The sequence below is a fragment of the Balaenoptera ricei genome, chromosome 15 (assembly GCF_028023285.1).
Source record: "Balaenoptera ricei isolate mBalRic1 chromosome 15, mBalRic1.hap2, whole genome shotgun sequence".
NCBI lineage: Eukaryota > Metazoa > Chordata > Mammalia > Artiodactyla > Balaenopteridae > Balaenoptera > Balaenoptera ricei.
Window position 1 is genome coordinate 14,712,019 of NC_082653.1, and position 16,363 is coordinate 14,728,381.

The following is a 16,363-nucleotide window of genomic DNA, read 5'->3' on the forward strand; positions in this document are numbered from 1 at the left end:
TCACAACTTCCTTTCAGCACAGTCCGAGTGTATGTGAGCTTGTGTATGTTAATGGGTTTCTCTGTGTGTGTGCCACACTGTGAGTTCTAAGGGGAGAAGAAACTGGACTGGTACAGCCCTGTGTTCCCAAGGGACACACAATAGGACTCAAAAAATAATAACAATAGCTAACCTTTATTGCACTTACTGTGTGTCAGGCATGAGTTACATGCATTAACTCATTTAATCACTATAATAACCCCAAGATGCTGCTACCATTACTATCTCCAACTTACAGAGAGGAAACCTGAGGCACAGAGAGGTGAGGTAACTTGCCCAAAGTCACACAGCCAGGACAAGGGAGAGCCAAGATTTGAATGCAGGCTGTGTGAGTCCAGAGCTATGACTCATCTCCCAGGTATTCCTAAAGATTATTTGGAATGAAGGAAGGAAAAGAAAACAGGAAGGGCAGACCCAGGTTGTTTATCTATCTCTTCCAAATAGACAGGACTCCTGGAGGGCAGGAAATGTGCATCTCTCCCCCAGCACTTAACACAGTGCTTGGCAAACATTAGGTGCTTAATAAATAGTTTTTTTCTCAGTAAATTTTAAATGACTCATCATATGTATATTTTTCTGCCCCGCTATGCCAAGAGCCCTTGGATCAGGAACTGAATTATCTTCATCTCTATAGAGCTGTCACTAGCCCATTCTATATGGATTAGAAAAAAGCAGGCATGATCCCCTGAACATGGCTTGTCAAGCTAATGGCCCACTGTGCAAAAAAAAAAAAAAAAAAAAAGAAAAATCTTCTTCTGCCACTAGGGGCCTCAGGTTGACAAGTGGAGCCCCACTCTCCCGGGGATGAACCTTTGTGCAGCACATAACCCGAAGAACTGTGCGTGGAAATCCTGACCCGGCTCCCTGGGGCCCAGCACTGAGCCTGAACATGCAATAGGCATTGTGAGTGTTTGTTGAATGACTATTTGCCAGTATTTGCCTCTCTCCTACCCTGTTTCACCCGTAGCCAGTCTGAGCCCCAGGAGAGCGATTGGTGGAAGAGCCACCAGCTGGGTGTCATGCAGCCATGGTGCTGATGGGGGAGTTTGCAGACACAAGAGGGACAGACAGGGTCAGGCATAATTGGTAAATGTTTGTCTATCTAATCAGAAGGTCTTTTAATTAGCAATTTCATCCTTGCGACTGGTTTATTTTTTTCTTTCTGCGGGAAGTCAATTAAATGTAACAGATGGAAGAGAACACGGGGGTTTCCTTGTCTCCCACCATCTGTCCCATCCCACCACCACCACCACCACTACCACCCCCAGCTGCACTTACACCTCACTAGTGGATCTGCCTGCCAGTCGCCAGAGGGGGGCAGGGCCTCTGACCCACAGGAACCTCTCCTTGATGCTCCCGGTCTCCCAGCTACCCGGCCCATCCAGGCTGATCCTGTCGGCAAGACCTGTGGCCCCAGGTCCTGAGACGCTCTGGCAGCTGGGGATCTCCCCTACCTGCCTGCCTGGAAGCTAGTATCATGGAAGGCGTGCAAGTCTGACCTCCCACCACAGGCCTGCCAGGGACCGCATCCAGAGGAGACTCTTGATTAGTGCAACAAATCTTTACTGAGTGTCTGCCCTCTGCCAGGCAATGTGTCGGGCACTGGGGACATAAAACGGGCAGTCCCTGCCCTTCAGGAATTTGCAGCCCGTTGGAGAAGACATTCATTCATTCACTTATTCTCTAGATATTTATTAGGCAGCATGTGTGTGCCAAGCTCTGTGCTGGGTCCTGAGGACACAATGATGAATCCAACCATTCCCTGACTTTAAATAACTATTAAGCAGAGGAGACAGGCACGTAAATCCATACATTTGATAAGTATTTATGGAGCGTCTACGTGAGCTGTTCTGGCTGTTGAGTACACAGCAATCAACAGCACAAAGTTCGTGTCCTTTCTAGTAGGGCGGCAGGCGATAAAATCAGATGGATGTATAATGCCAGGGGTGACCAGTGATTTGAAGAAAAAATAAGCATAATGTTCTTTGGAATCTAACTGAGCTCTGGAATGAGAAATCCAGAGTCCTCGGCACGGCCAACAAGGGCCCTGAGCACCAGTCACCTGATCACTTTCCCTCTAAGACCATTTCTTGCCTCTCCCCGCCTCTCAGGCTACATTCCAGGCATGTCCACCTTCTGATGACTTCTCCAACCTGCTGTGCTCTGTCCTGAGGCTTTCACCTAGTCTGTTGCCTCTGCCTGCCACACTCTTACCCCTATTCTTTGCCTGGCTAAGTTGCACAGCTGAAACATCCCCTCTGTCCCCTCTGGATCTCTCAGGCTGTGTTAGTTTCTTCCACTGTGTTTCTGCAGCCTCGGTGCTCCCTGCATCCCAGATTCTTCTTCCAGCTTGGTTGTTGCCAGGTATTCAACCATCTCCCTCATCCTGCCTGGGAGCAGCTCAGGGCCCAGACTGTGTCCTTCTTGCTCCTCTGCACTGTGTCACCAGCACCAAGCACAGCGCCTTGCATATGCCTCAGCACCTAGCAATCCCACGGATATTGACTGGACCGAATTAAACCAGGCAGAGAAAAGGAGAAAGACATCCCAGTCATGAGCCAAGATTTGCAAAGACAAGGCAGCGTGAAAGATTCCCAAGAGTTTCAGAGACAGGGAGCAGCCCAATGTGGCCAGATTAAGGAGAAGAGCAGTGTATGAAGCTGGAGTTAAGCCTTGAATGTTAAACTACGATGTCTAGACTTTATCCTTGTAAGCCTATAAGCCAACTTCTAATTACTCACTTTCCTCTTCCATGATTTTTGCCAGAGGTCCATGTGTTTCTGTACAACTGTTGTTTTTTTTTCTTTCAATGATCACTTTTTTTTTACTGTATTTTTCAATAATGGCTTTATCAAGATATAATTCACATAACATAAAATCCGCCATTTTAAAGTATACAATTCAGTGGTTTTTTGCACATTCACAGTAGTACAACCATCACCACTATCTAATTTCTGAACATTTTCATCACCCATTATCAGTCATTTCCCATTTCCCCTCCCCCCAGAACTCCTGGCAACCAGTAATCTATTTTCTGTTTCTATGGATTGGCCTATTCTGGACATTTCAGATGAATGGAATCATGCAATATGTGATGTGACCTTTTATGACTGGCTTTTTTCAATTAGCAAACTGGTGATAAGATCCATCCATGTTGTAGCATGTAGCAGTACTTCATTCCTTTTTATTGCTGAATAATATTCCATTGTATAGATATACCACATTCATCAGTTGGACATCTAAGTTGTGTCTATTTTTTGGCTATTTTGAATAATGCCACTGTCAACACTCACATACAAGTTCTTGTGTGGATGTATGTTTTCGATTCTCTTGGGTATATACATAGGAATGGAATTGCTGGGCTATATGATAACCCCAACTATTTCCAAAGTGGCTGCACCATTTTACAATCCCATCAGCAATATACGAATATTCCAGTTTCTCCACATCTTTGCTAACACTTGCAAAGATTGTCTGTCTTTTTCATTTTAGCCATTCTAGCAGCTAAATTCTAATGGGTTTGAAATGGCACCTCACTGTGGTTTTAATTTGCATTTCCCTAATGACTAATGATGTTAAGCATCTTTTCATGTGCTTATGGGCCATTTGTATGTCACCTTTGGGGAAATGTCTATTCAAATCCTTTGCCCATTTGTAATTGTGTTATTTGTCTTTTTATTGTTGAGTTGTAAGAGTTCTTTAAATATTCTGGATACAAGTCTCTTATAAGATCTTTTTTGGCTTTATTCTTAAAAGGAAAGTTTATATCACTATCTAAAGTAGAAAAACCAGTGACAGCTGTCATAAATCAAAGGTGATTGTAAAAACATATATAATTCATTAATTCAAGAAACAAATGCTTAATAATCATCTCCAATGACCCAGGCACCATTCTTGGCTTTGGGGATACAGCAATGGACCAGACAGGTTGCCACTAAAGTTCCTACTGAACATTTTACTAACTAAAGTTCTTGGTTTATAAGTATATGGGGAAAAGCAAAAACCAAACAAAGGAAACAGATAAAAATGTCATGTCCTGCTGTGCTTAAAGAGGCAGATGTGGTCCCGTCTGGGGGTAACCTGGCTATTGGATGGTCAGGGAAGTCCTCTCTGAGGAGGTGACCCTCAAGTGGACAGCTAAAGGAAGAGAAGATACTGAGCCTGCAAAGATCAAGGGTGAGAGGATCCCGGACAGAGAGAATAAGGTGGAACTGAGGTCCGTGTGACCGGAACAGAGTGGGCACGGGGGAGAGTCACATGGGGATGAAGAGGGAGAAACAAACAGAAAAGGATCCCAGTTACATGGGTCCTGGTAAACCAGAGCAAAGGGCTTGGATTTTTTAAGCATAAGGGAATTCCCTTTGAGACTCTTAAGCAGTGGAGTGACATCATCTGATTAATGTTTTTAAAAGCCTTTCCGGCTGCTGTGAGGTGGATTGTAGGGGTGCAAGGTGGAAGCAGCAGGACCAGTGAGGACATGACTGTAACATGCAGGTGAGGGATGACGATGGCTTGGGCCAGGGCAAGAAGCCATGGAGGGAAGTGGCTGTTTCAGAATATGTTTTGCAGGTAAAGTTGACAGGTATAGCTGATGGATTGGGTGCGGCAGGTGAGAAAGAGAGAGGAACCAAGGATAACCCCTAGAGGTTTAAGCATCTCCTGCAACAGGGCAGGCAAGAGGGGAGGCAGAGGTGTGGGGTAACTAGAGTTCCATTTTGGACTTTTAGGTAGAGATGGACGTCTGAGTGGTGATGTCAAGAAGGCAGCTGGACATTTCTCTGAGTCTGAAGAGAAGTGTTTGGGACTCACTGGTGGTGTTGAAGTCCACGGGACTGGATAGAGCCCCAGACAAGAAGGGGCCTGAAGGTACATGAGCTTTAGGGGCCCAGCCCCAGAGGACAATCCAGGACACTGGGGAGAAGCAGCCAGTGAAGTGGATACAAAGAAGAAAGCGTGCAGTTGAGGAGCCAAGAGGAGAGGCGTTTTGAGAAGAAGGAAGTGGTTGGAGAAACCTAGTTCGAAAACACATCAGTGATATTGAGTTCGAACAGAGGCAATTGCTTGCTGATGGCTCTGAGTCTGAGCCTGATCTCCCTTTGGTAAAAGGTGTGGGAGACAAACCACCACCAACAGAGATGTCCTCCTTGGCATTGAAAGAGAAGTGGAAAGTCTCAAAGGAACCCCAGATCGTGAACCACCTAAGATTATCCCCCAACTCCCTGGGTTCTCCTGGCGCACTTGGAGAATCACTTCCCTGGGCAAAGGGGAGTCATCGGAGGCTGTGGATGAGGGGGTGACGTGGTCAAATTAATGGGGATGGAGAATGGAATAGAGGAGGAGAAACTGGGCAGGAAAAGCAGGGAGGGAGGGAGGAGTAACGGCCCTGAAAAGAGATGTGAGGTCTGGTCTGAAGCAGAGGAGCCTTAGGGATCTTCAGGTGACGTCACCTGAGCCTAACCCCTCAAAAGCCTCAGAACCAACCCCTGCATTTCCACCTTACTTTCTGTTCATCTTAAGGCCCTCCTTTCCCCCAGCTCTCTCTGATCCCCACCCCCACACCCCCATCCTCTCCTACTCTGCCACACGCCTAACACGCAGTGTTAGAATTTAACCCCTCCATTTCACAGATGAGAAAACTGAAGCACAGAGAGGGCTAGCAAGGTGCCCAGGGTCACACAGTGAGGATTCCAACCTAGGGGCTCTGACTCAAGTCCATATTACAGTGATGGAGAAAATGGAACCCAACCTCCTAATCCCTCAAGGAAGCCCTTCGTCAGTGAGCCGCTCCTTGCATACCTCCAGCAATGGGAGTTTCACCACCTCCCAGGTCAGTCTGCTTTGCTGGTCAGGTTGGTTCAGAAATCCCTCTTTTTCTGTCCCTACAATGTCTCCCTATAACTTCTCCCCAGTGGTGATACAGCAGAGGGCTGGGGACTGTCATGGATGGTGGCATAAAGGTATCAGGAGGGCTCTGAGATCAAGCCAACCTGGATTAGTAGCTGTGCATTCCCTCACGGCTCTGAGCACCAGTTTCCTCATTCAGGAGCCTGGCTGATGATTGAACCTGCCTCCATGTTGTGCGGATTGATTGACAGATGCCTGGTCCATCGCCAGGCCCACCGAGAGCTCTGGGTAGGTGGGAGCTGCTAGGGTCATGGTGACGTCCGTTCTTTTTAGTCTGTCTCGCCATCCCCGGGGACCCTGGTCATCAGTCCAGGTCCTCAGCTTAGGCCCTGCGGTGGTTTGTCCCTGACTCATCCCTGGGGTCCCCCAACCCACCGCCCGCCCCGGGCTGCCTGCGGCTCAGGTGAAGCCTGCTCCCTAATCAGGATGCCAGGCCCCCCACGCCTGCCCCCCTGCAGGGCCCTGGGAGGCTCCTCACTAATTCCTCTTCCTCAATCAGCCAGCACTCTCATGGCCTCTCAACTGATTGCCCCTTTGTTCCCTGCCAGGCCAGGGCCACCTCCAGGGCCCAGCTCTCCCCAGACCGCCCTCTGGGTGCCCTGCCCCCCTGGCTCTGTCTCTTAGGCTGTGTCTGGACATGCAGGCTGCTGAGGGGGCTGGGGTATGACTGGGGCATGTACAGACAAAACCACTGGGAGTGTGTGCTTGTGTACCCACACACACAAAAGAGAATGTGCTCATCTACCCAGGCTCCTCCTCACACAACACACTGCATTATATTTAGAGACTTGATACATGAAACTTTCTCCCAAAGGCACAGACAGGCGCACGGCATTTACTTTGGCCAGGAGACTCACGGTTTTACTTGAGAGGAGCCTATGTTAACGACAGGTGCACTTAGTGGCTATCATATCTTCATATTCTTTGTAAGCGATTGAGCCATCAGGCTCAATTGCCAAAACACTCAGAGGGCTGTACTTGGCAGGTACACAGGATGGTCTCGGCACTGAGGAATCGAGCTTCTCATGGATGATGTTCTGCACCATGGTGTGAACCGGAGAGCCATACCGATGTCCGAGCGCCCTGGGACAGTCCCCTGGGACATGAGCGGGAAGCAAAGCACTGACGCACGCATTTTAGAAGGACATCCAGGACGAAGTGAGAGAGTGGCAGGGACATATACACACTACCAAGTGTAAAATAGACAGCTAGTGGGAAGCAGCCGCAGAGCACAGGGAGATCAGCTTGGTGCTTTGTGACCACCTAGAGGGGTGGGATAGGGAGGGTGGGAGGGAGGGAGGGAGACGCAAGAGGGAAGAGATATGGGGATATATGTATATGTATAGCTGATTCACTTTGTTATAAAGCAGAAACTAACACACCACTGTAAAGCAATTATACTCCAATAAAGATGTTAAAAAAAAAAAAAAGGACATACACATAAACCAGGAAAACACATACACACTTTGGGAGACAAAAAGGCACAAATACAAACCCCCCAGGGACCCACACACAAACTCCAGCAGGTGCTCCATCCACTCCAGCCTGTGTTTCAGCTCCTGCTACCCCTCTGCTTGCAGGCCCCTCCCCACTTCTTAACTCCTTGGATAGGTTAGTTAATGCCCAAGGCCCTCAGCCTGAGCGAGCATAGATAACAGCACAAATCTCATTTCCAGAGCCGGCTGAGTCTGGCTCCACCCCCGCCCTGCTGCCTCGGGGCTGCACTCACTCACCAGGCCCTCCCACCCAGCCCGAAACGATGGTCAGGCTGTCTGGACTTTACCATCCCCCAGAGTCACTGTGCCCCTTCCTGGGAAGAGGAGGTGGAGGGGAGTCCCAGGACAAGATCAGGGAGAGCAGGGGATGGCCCATTCTGCCCAGTGACCGCTGCAGAGCCTTGACTCTCACCGTTTCCCATGGCAAGAGCTGGCCTTGCTCAGGAGGCCGGATGATCGCATCCCAGCCAGCTGGCTGCGTCCACTTCCAGCTCAATGCTCAGGGTGGACGGGGGGATCCCCTGAGAGCTGGCTGAGGTGCAGGTGGGGGGAGGCAGGAAGGCTCCAGCCATCTGGGCTTGACGAGTCCCTGCGTGCCCTTCAGCCCTGGGCTCATCCCCTGGCTCAGTGGCCTAAAGGCCAGCGGTCATGCAGGGTCTTTGGGGAGGGGACCCAGACACTGCCAGCCAGGGGGGAGAGAGAGGGAGCACGGAGCTTTGGAGAGCTGCTGCCTCAAACCCTTGCCCTGCTCCAAGACTGGCGCTCAGCTGGAACCCACCATCCTGCTATAGGGGATGCGAACATACTGAACCACACTTGACCCTTGAACAGCACGGGTTTGAACTGCACAGCTCCACTAATACGCAGATTTTTTTCAATCAGTGCATACTATGGTACTACACGATCCAAGATTGGTTGAATCTTTGGATGCGGAATCGCGAGTATGGAGGGCCAACTGTAGTTACACGTGGATTTTCCACTGCGTAGAGGGTGGCCGCTCCCAAGCCCCACATTGTTCAAGGGTCCACTGTACTGCCAAACGTACTGGTAACTAGATGCTGCCCCAAGCTCGCCAAGCAGCCCCCCTCAACACTAATCCCTTCCCTGACTCTCTCCTCATTCCCAGAAATTAAAGAGTTAACACCTGGCACAGCAGGGGGCCTCCAAGGACCTGGTCTTCCGAGGGCCCTTCTCATTGGTCCCTGCATACGATTACAGGTGGACAGCTGAAGATGTGGCGCATCACCCAGGACCACGATCCTGGCCCTGATTCTGTTGCCTCCAGCCCTCACCCTGGACCCGACCCCTCCCCCAGTCCAGCTGCCCTGTTCAGGTCGCCCTGCCTATCTCTCTGACTCTGGGGGTCTGGAAGTACCGGTGACTCAGGGCCTCATAGCGGTAGGGTCCTGCATCCAGTCTCGTGGGTAAGAGTCTTGGCTGGGCAAGGGGCTTCAAAAGAGAGTTGGAAGCAGAGATGGAACAGAGCTGCCCCACCCCAGCCAAAGACCTCAACGGGAAGGAAAGTCAGCAGGATCCCCTCTCTGGGTCTCAGCCAAGCGGGGGTGGCCACGGCCCTCCCACCTGAGCCCCAGCTTCCTCTGCCCCTCGCACCCTTGCTGCCTCCACCCTGCCAGAGCCTTCATCGTCTGTAGATTTATTTCACCATAATTTCATTTCATCCCTGACTCCAGAAAGATGGATCGGCCAGTGAGGTGACTGGGGAATCTGGGCTGGGCTCATAAATGTACTGCCCCGCTATGAAGCCCCCATGAAGTCCCCTGCACTTAGAGAGGGTGGATGGAGAGGAGTGAGTGTGCCTGGCTATCATCCATCTCTCCTTGCCACCCTCGCCGGGGGCAGGAGAGGGGGCGGCACATTCATGGGGAAGGGGGAATTTCCCTGCCCTAGAACTATTGAGGGTTTTCTCTCCACATTTGTTCCAAACAAGGCTGATTGTCACTCGGCTGGCAGGATGACCCGCCTTCCCCTGCCCCTCACCAGCCCCCAGCTGCAAGGGGAGGCTGTCTCCTGATTGGGCACTGGAGCTGGCGTTGGGTGGGGGGGGGCGGGGAAGGGGACAAGAAGCAGGGGCCGTGCCCTCTCCTCCTTCCTCTCACTGGTCAGCAGGAGGCTTTGTGCTGGGCGGGAGTGGGAGGCTTGTGAACAGCTAGCCCCTTTTGGGGGGGAAAAGCGCGCTCATACACACACATCTAACAAGCATACACACAGAGAGAGAACAGTAGCACACCCACACTAACACCTGCTAGAGAAGAGATCCCAAATGCAATAGCAGAATCAAAGCCGCATAAGAGAAAGGAGCACGGGATTCGGGATACTGGCTGTGCTGTGTTTCCTTGGGCCACTTACTCAACCTTTCTGAGCCTCACCTTGTTCAGCTCTAAGGATAACTATACCCCTTCAAAGGGTTGTTGTGAGGATCAAATGAGATCATGTGTGAGAAGTGCCTGGCACATTAATGGAAGAATCATGATGACTACACACACACACACACACACACACACACACACACACACTCCTTCACTCTCCTTTCTGCATCTCCCCATAGCCTCACCTCTGACCTGCAGGAGCTGCCCAGAATAGAGCCGCCTGGGGCCACATTCAGGTCTTCTTCCTTCACCTCCCCCTACCACCCAGAGCAGACACTCATAGGGAACTAAGGTCTAACCAGTGGTTTTCAGTCCTGGTAGAATCTTTGAATCACTAAGAAGCTCTTAAAAAAATACCAACTCCTGAACTATTACCATCCCACCCACCCCCAACCCCACAGACATTTTAATTTGTCAGGAATGAGGTTTGGGTCATTCTCAGTGCTAGGAACTCAAGTTTGGTAGCTAAAGAGGGCTGAGCCCCAGCTTGGCCCCCGCTGGCTCTGATCTGGGATGAATCACTCACTTCCCCTCTCCCAGCCTCAGTGTTCCTCAGCTTAGATAAGGAGCCTGCCACCCAGGAGGGCTGCCGTGAGGATTGTGGCCATCGGTCTTTAGCACACAGTCTGGCCCTGGTAGCCTGGGAGCAAAGGGGACCCTCCTGGGAGCCAGCTGGGTCCCCACAGCTCCAGGTGGGACTGAGGTTTCTTGCTGTTCACCCTCACCCCGGCACATCTCCCCAGGCGCTGCTGGGCCCTCCTGCCTCTCCCCACATGAAACTCTAGCCCCCTGCCTTCCTTGAGGGCTGAAGGCTCAGCATTTCATGTCCCCCAGCCCCCAGCCCCCATAGTAACCCTTCCAGGGTCCAGGATGGGTCAGGGCTGCAATTAGATTCACATGTGGTATTCGTTTCTCCTCCGGATCCCCGGCTTCCCGGATGGGAGGGGCACGGGAGAGGCGGCTGGGTTCCTGATTTGATCCCGGCACTCCTGCCTAATTAGTATTCCAAGGAGAGCCGGCTCCACAGGCCCCAGGATTTGTTTGCCAGCCGGCCAGTCCCCTGTCTCCCCAGTTCAGAGTGAGTAATTCTGTCCCTCCCAGGCCCATTTAAAGGAGTGACTAATTAGTTACATTCAATTAGGCCTCTCACTGCCACTGTGGCTCCTGCCTGCCTCACTTGGGGGGACAGGCTCACTGATGAGATGGCACATGTCTGACACGGGGGTGGGGGGTGGGGAGTGGGGAGTGGGTGTTAAACACCAGTGACCCCCAACCCCTCCGCAGGGGGCCGAAGGCTCGGAGGGAATGGGGAGGGCCAGACGCTGGGGATGAAGGCAGGAGAGGAGGGGAGAGTGAAAGAGGAAGCGGAGGGGTGGGGGAGACGCCGTAGAAGCAGGAAGGGGCTCAAGAGGAAAAGAGAGAAGCCGCCTAGATGTCCATCAATACGGAGCCTTCACTTGAATCAAGGCTCCAGCTGGACAATGGAATCCTATGCAGCAGTTAAAAAGCACGTTGTCGATCTATATTTATAGGCATGGAGAGATGTCTGCCGTACACAGCTAAGCAAAGAAGGCTGCTTACAAAACAGTGTATGTAATAACAGCCCAAGTTGAAAAAATATTTTTGGCACAGAAAACAAGTCTGGAGGAACCTGTAGCTCGCGGTTGGGGGTTGCGGAGGACTTACAGGGGGACTGGTTTTCCCGTGTGTTGCTTGGATTGGGGGCGCAGGGGGTGCAACGCACAGGTATGACTTTTGTGATTAGCCCAAACAATAGTACTTGTTCAAAAGAGAACCAGGGTGAGACGCGAGGGCTGGGAGAAGGGAAAGGAGGTGGTCGATGGGGGAGGGGCAGAGACTGCAGAGGGTGGGAGGGGGTCCTGGAGCCAGGAGGTGGCAGGGAACTAGCTGGGCGCCAAGGCCCAGCGGGATGTGCCAGTCAGCGGGAGAGAGGCAGAGAGCCCCCAGGGACTGGGAGGGGGGACTGCAATAGAGACGCAGGGCCCCCCCCCCCCGCCGCCCCGGGCCCCGTCGTCTGCCTGGGCGAAAGCTGCTCACTGATTTTACTGAGCAACACGAAGCCCCAGCAGCAACACTGCAGGTCCCAGAGAACACGCCCCCGCCATGAGCGTCCCCATCCCCCAGACTCCAGGACCACAGCCTGGGTGTTTTTTCCTTTTTTTTCAAATTAAAACTGTATCTCCCCACCCCTGCGGTGGGTTTGTAATTTTCTGTGCCAGAATCACGGTGGGGAGAGAAATCCTTTGGGGCAGAGTCTTTAATAACTTCTGCTGCCCAAGGAATCGACCACAGGGCCCTGAAGGCTTAAGACGAGAGTATGTGAGTGCATGCCTGGGGGGCTGAGATGGAGGGTGTCATAGGATTAAGAGGACATCTACACCCAGCTCAGCCCCAGCCCCTCAGTCCTAGAGTTTCAATGCTTTAGACCCAGTTAACCGGGGACTTCCCTGGTGGTCCAGTGGTTAAGGTTCCGTGCTTCCACTGCAGGGGGTGTGGGTTCAATCCCTGGTTGGGGAACTAAGATCCCACATGCCCCACAAAAAAAAAAAGAACGCTGTATAGACCCAGTTAACCAGGGTCGCAGACTGGAGCCTAAGGAGCTCTCTGCAGCCTCCCAGATGGGGTGCAGAGAAAAGAGACAACCTGCCAAGGACATGTTGCCTAACTTGGCTCTGGACCCTCCCAGGGCCTCAGTTTCCCCATATAGAAAACAAAAGTGTCGGACACAATGAAATTCCCAGTCTCTTTTAATTCCAACCCTCTGTGACATGCTTTCTTGGGTTCTCACAGAGTTGTTGGTTTTTCTTTACTTTTTTTTAATTTTTGGGATTGGTAGCATTTAAACATTGGGAGATTTCACATAGAAATCTGGATCCCCAGTAATACATAACTCTCATCCCTGGAGGGCAGCCGTTAGAAGGAATCCATAGATGCTGCCCCACCAAAACGGGCAGAGCCTCGCCGCTTTGTCAGAGTCTGTGCCATCCTGACTCCTCCTGACCCGGCCTGCCTCACTTTCCAGCTCCTGTGCGCTCCGCTGAGTTTACAACCGCTGTCCTAGAGGTTAGCTGCTCCTGCCCTGGGCTTTCGCTCCTCCTGGGCAGTCACACTGTCTTTTAACGGCCTGATAACATGTGCCTGTTTTTTTTACTCGCTGAGTGGGTAAGAAGCAAAGGTTTTTGGATCAACCTAGTTAGGTCCAAATCCCAGCTCTAATTCTTCCGACCTTAGCAAGTCATTTAGCCTCTGAGCCCCCTCTGTAAAATGGGCGTTAGAAGAGACGGTGCCTTATGCAGGGTTGTCCTACGGACTTGGACAATGCATGTGAAGTTCTTAGGACTGTGCCTAGCGCACAGTGAGCTCTCTGCCCACGTGCATTCTTCGTGCTGTCATGCACAACCCTAGCTCAGCGAGAGGCCGCAGTAGGAATGCAGCTGATGCTTGTTAAAAGGAAGGAAGCAGTGGAGAGGGAGACCTGGGGAACGGATGAAGTTAGTAGAGATCGCAGGAGGCTCAGGCGGATGGATGGTGGAGGGAGGAAATGAGAGTTGGCAAAAGCCAGACGCCAGGGTCTTCGGGCATTACTTTGGCGCCACCTTCTGGCTATTGTGAGCCTCACACCCACCCATTCATCCACAGGCCAGAGCAGACCCTACAGTGGGCTGATCGCCTTATTTTTAGAATTGGCAAGATCCTTAGAACTTGTAGAATCCCAACCCTTCATCACATCTGGGGGAAAAAAAGCTCAGAACCAGAGAGCAGCTTTCCCAAGGTCACACAGAAGGTTCCTGGCTGAGCTCCATTTAGAACCCAGAACTTGCTATAGGTGCCAAGAATAACAACCCTTTCTCTTTGTTGGGGATGCCAAGATATACAAAATTGTACCTTCTCATGCTTGACCTCTGCTGACTCTTAGTGGGGGACTTCTCCAAAAGCAGACTCTGCAACAAGGAAAGAATGCAGGTAGTTTACTGGGGAGTTGAACCCAGGAAGCACCAGTGGGGTGGTAGAGAATGACACAGGGAGGGGAAGACAGCCATGCAGAGGGCATCTGTGGCTCGAGCCCTCTAGGGAACCTAGGAGACAGTATAGAACACACCTCAGATTTGTCCCTCCCAAGGGCAAGGAAGCTGGGTCATGTATCCTCCAACTTTCACTCCTATTTGGTTGAGAGTATTTGGGGCATTAGCTCTCCCAGGTACATTTTTTTTTTTTTTTTTTTTTTAATTTTTGGCTGTGTTGGGTCTTCGTTTCTGTGAGAGGGCTTTCTCTAGTTGTGGCGAGTGGGGGCCACTCTTCATCGCGGTGCACGGGCCTCTCACTGTCGTGGCCTCTCTTGTTGCGGAGCACAGGCTCCAGACGTGCAGGCTCAGTAGTTGTGGCTCATGGGCCCAGTTGCTCCGCGGCATGTGGGATCTTCCCAGACCGGGGCTCGAACTCGTGTCCCCTGCATTGGTAGGCAGATTCTCAACAACTGCGCCACCAGAGAAGCCCTCCCAGGTACATCTTACCTGCCCTACACCTGCACCAAGCATGTTTTTAAAACCAAGGAGGGACTTCCCTGGTGGCACAGTGGTTAGGACTCCGCGCTCCCAATGCAGGGGGCCCGAGTTCGATCCCTGGTCCGGGAACTGGATCCCACGTGCATGCCGCAACTGGGAGTTCGCATGCCACGACTAAGGAGCCAGCAAGCCGCAACTAAGGAGCCCGCCTGCCGCAAGTAAGACCCAGCGCAACCAAATAAATAAATAACATAAAACCAAGGAAAGCCCCGAGGTAAGCAATCCCAAGTGCTTGCAATCGGAAAGCGACTGCTTATCAAGAAATGTGAATGCCAAGGGTGGTCATTCTCAAAGTGTGATCCCTGGACCAGCAGCTTCACCTGGGAAACTTGTAGAAATGCACAGTCTTGTGATTCAGACCTACTGAATCAGAAACCCTGGAGGTGGGGCCCAGCAATCTGCCTTTTAACAAGTCTTATAGATGGTTCTGATACATGCTCAAGATGGAGAACGAAGGACCTAGGAGAGAACGAAGGAGGCACCCATAGCGTCTGCCCGTTGTATTGTCTCCATGTGCCAGATGAGCAAACTGAGACGCTAAAAGGTGAAAGTGACCTATCCAAAGCCACACAGATAATAGGTAGCAGAGATGGGTCTTTTGTCTCTTTCCACCATACTGTCATGTACAGAAGTAACACTAGCATTTTAGACTCTAGGTAGGGGATAAAGGTGAGGTCCCAGAGCTCCCCTCCCCCCACTCCACACCACCACCACTTCGCCCTGCTTTTTAAAGCAGACGTCTACCCCTGGTGCATCCAAATGGTTCTCTTCTGGGAAGCCTGCCAAGCCAGGTGCCCCTCCCTTGGCTCTCAGCTGCCCTCACCGCCTCCACTGGGGCAAGCCATCTCCACGCTCACCCTCCAGGCTGCAGGACATGTTGGGAAATCCGAAGCAGCTTCTCATGAAGGCGGGGTTGGGGTGAGATCCCTGGGGTAAACCAGCCTGGCCTCATCCTCACCAGGAATCTCTGTGCTGGGGCTTTGCGATCCTCTTCCTTCCCCTTCTTGCCCTACAACCTCCCCCTCTCCCCTCCCCTGCCCTCCCCTCTGTCCCCACTCCATCTGCTGCTCCTCCTGGCCAGGCTCCCCCTCAGTTGGCACAGCAGGAAAAGAGAACAGGACGGTTTATTTTTATCCTAAGATACTGCTTAGGGGGAAGGGGGCACCATCTGACAGAGAAGCAGCAGCTCCTGTAGCAGTTGGGAGGTCAAAAGAAGGTAGGAGGCCCAGGAGCTCCCTGGGAAGGGGCTACCGATGTAGGCTCCAGAGAGCAGGTGGGGCTGGGAGAAGCAGCATAGGACTAGGAGTGGGGAGCTCTGAGGGGCACCACTCTGAACGGCTGTGTGACCATAGATAAATTACTTCACCTCTCTGGGCCTCCACTTCCACCTCTGTTAAAGAGGGAGGAAAGGAGGGATGCTGGCCCTGCCTGCCCCGAAGGCTACTGTTGTGAATGTGAATCACACGGGGAAAACCCTTTGCAAACATGATGCCAAACGTGAGTGCATGTGGAAACCGCCTTAGAAGGGCAGCAGCCTGGGGGACGTCCTTATTTATCCTCAGAAAGTGCCCTCATTCTGTGAGCCTGACAGCATGTGAAGCAGCTCATGTCACCCAGCATGTCCGCCCCCTTTTTTCTTTTTACATGTTTGATGACTTTTTAATTACATAAGCAGTCTGTGAATTCACTCTCCTTTTGGGGAAAAAAAATGAAGCATTATGGGAAAGTCAAATCTTTCTTTAACCAACCCTCCCCCGGACCCTTCTTCCCCAAGCAAGACATTACAATTCTTTGAGCTGAGCATGTTCTGTGTGTCCTTCCAGAAACCCCCTGGCATACCGACATATATAACATATGCTATGTTTATACACATATCTGTAGAAGATATATTGTTTTGGGTTACTTGCTTTAAAAAAAAAGTTTCCATGCCCACCATTCTACAACCTGCTTTTGT